Here is a 2,711-nt window from a genome sequence, read left to right as displayed (position 1 = left end):
CAGATCCAAACTGTTGGTACTTTTAGGTTGAACTTGTCTGCTTGAAGAGACGCTGTGCAGCATCTGTTCCTCACTGCAGAGAAAAGTCTGTTGAATAACATTTGTCCTTTAAGGATTAGCTCGTTTCAGGTTATGCAGCATACAGTGGTGTCAATGACCTCTTTGACAAACAGAGAGCCTCTCACCAGCCCTTTCGGTTCTGTTTCCTGTACCTGTTTGTCTTCAGTGTACCTCCTCAGTGTAATGTTGCTCTCCTGATACCTCTGTGTGTTTTTTCCTCTGCACCCTCACCATCAGTTGCCTGTTGTAGTGACTCCATGGTGCTGCTTCCCCCTCTTATAGCACCGTTATAATCTGTTCTGTAAATAACTCTCAGCTCAGCTATGGCCAGTACATTCCTCTCAATGACCTCACTTAAAACCTTCAGGTGACTCTGTTATTCTATTTTTATTGTGATTTTTTTTTCTTCTTCTTCAGCAAACCAAAATCACTACATTCAAGTATTACAGCTGTTCAGTTCAATGAATTCAACACACATGTAATGTGCTGGTCTTAGCTGCTCTGTTGTATCTTTTTATGGCATTATTTTTTACATGTTAGACAATATATTGTGACCATGTCCTATGCAAATATGAGAAATAACAGATTGTTGAATAATGTATGTTGTCATAACTTGTATGCATGAAATAGTGAGTTTACATTTGGAAATAAATTCATAAAATAAGCCACAATTATTAGCCTTGTCATGCTTCCAAAAGGTTAGTGAGTAACCAAGCGTCATTTAGAGTTTAATTAAACCTCATCAATACCTTTTCGCCTTTTTTGAGTACTGCTATCCGGACAAATCTTTATAACAAAGAAGCAGATCTACAATATGCAAACACAAACACAGCTAAGGTGAAAAAACATGAAACCTGTATGATGTTCCAGTGAGTCTGGTATCAATACAAGCTACAATATGTTTTAAATTAAATTTGTCAGTAAAAACTGGTATTTTTTTTTATTCCATTTGATATTGACCATAAAAGAAATTAGGACTTTGTGTAATAGACTTTACCCAAGGTACCTAACGTAACCTAGCAGCTAAAACACAGCTAAAAAGGGAAGCAGGTCACCTGTTTCCAGAGGTAATGTAAACAACAACCAGTTTTGCATTTTTTAAGCAACATCAGGAAGCCACACAAAAAAAAAACACTTCTGAGATCCAGATATAAAAACAACTCTTACTTAAAAGGAGATATCTTAAAATACATTTTAATTTATAAGGATTGAATCAGAGAGAAATGACCCCAAAACTGAAGCAAGTATAGGCTGGTTAATTCTCTACAATATTAAGTAGAATTTGATGGGATGCTTAGGAAATCATTCAGCATTTTAATAAAGTGTGTTGGAACAGACATACATGCAAACCATGTACAGTCCCAATGTAGAAGTCATTTCTATGAAATATATTGTCAGGAGCATCACTGTGAGCAGCCTCTGAAAAACTGCTATGCAGCCTTTTCTAAAGTTTTCCAAATCACTGACAACTATACCGCGAATGTCATTATCCTGTTGTGATGTACTATAATTATCCTCAATTTTGTTTGAGAACATTAGAGAACAAACAACATCATGAAGACCAAGAGACACAGCAGATAGGTCTGGGATGAAATTTAAACCTGTTATGTTATAAAACATCATTCCAAGCTGTTGACGTCCTACAGTTCAATCCATCATCTAAAAACGGAGAGTATGGGACAACTGCAACTTGAACTACCAAGTCAGCAGGATAACTATTAATCCTGCACTACATGAAACTAAGAAGAAAGTCATTGTTGAAAGAAAGCCTCAAGAAATCCAGTGTAAAGTTTGCAACAATGTAGGTCTCATTTAGCCAGAAGAATACTTTTCGAGGCTACATAAGAGAGGTCTGACGAGAAGGTGCAACACTGTGCATAAAAGTCCTTATTCTTTAATGCATTTAGTCCAAATGAAGTTAAAAATCCAAATTTCACAGGTTAGACATTTGGATTTGAACGTAAGTGAAATCAGTGGTTTGTCACGTGCATACAAGGTGTTTATAAGTGTTGCAAGGTGGAAACAAAATGAAGAATGACACAAGAGGCGTCAGCTTGACGGTGAGAAACCACAGAGAAACTCTTCCATATTACATTAATCAGTGTTACAGCACACAAGTAAATACTTTCTTCTGCAGGGGTCGTAACAATGCAAATGATTTTCCTGCATCACAGATTTTACATGTTTAATCCTCTAAAAATCTCAATATGCAATCACTAGCAAAAGCTCTGTTAGACTGACCAAGTCAAGAGGGTGTCGTAAAGATTTATTTTTGCACCTTTAGTAGTGTTTGAAGGTCTATTTTTGCCAGTCCCCTTCCTGCGCCATGAAGTCTGGTCTTTCTTTATTACTGTAAATATGTTCTTGGGAACAGAAGCACAAGTCACTGAACAGTTGTAGAGCAGTACTCCCCGGTTACACTTCTCACAAGTCTTTATTATTCTTGCAACAGGAAGTTCACTTTGTTCCCGCATTTCACGCATGCAAATATTTACAGTAACTGCTGGGGTATCATAAGAGGGTGGAGCAACAACTGCTGGGGACTCCTTCCTTCCTTGTTGCAACTTCAGGTCAAACTGAAAGATAATCTGTGTATGGTTCGGTGGAAGTTGCTGCTGCGGCTTAATAGATCATTTACAGACGTGCTTCAG

Source organism: Poecilia formosa, unplaced genomic scaffold (genome assembly GCF_000485575.1).
Source record: "Poecilia formosa unplaced genomic scaffold, Poecilia_formosa-5.1.2 Scaffold81, whole genome shotgun sequence".
NCBI lineage: Eukaryota > Metazoa > Chordata > Actinopteri > Cyprinodontiformes > Poeciliidae > Poecilia > Poecilia formosa.
This window is presented reverse-complemented; position numbering follows the sequence as displayed.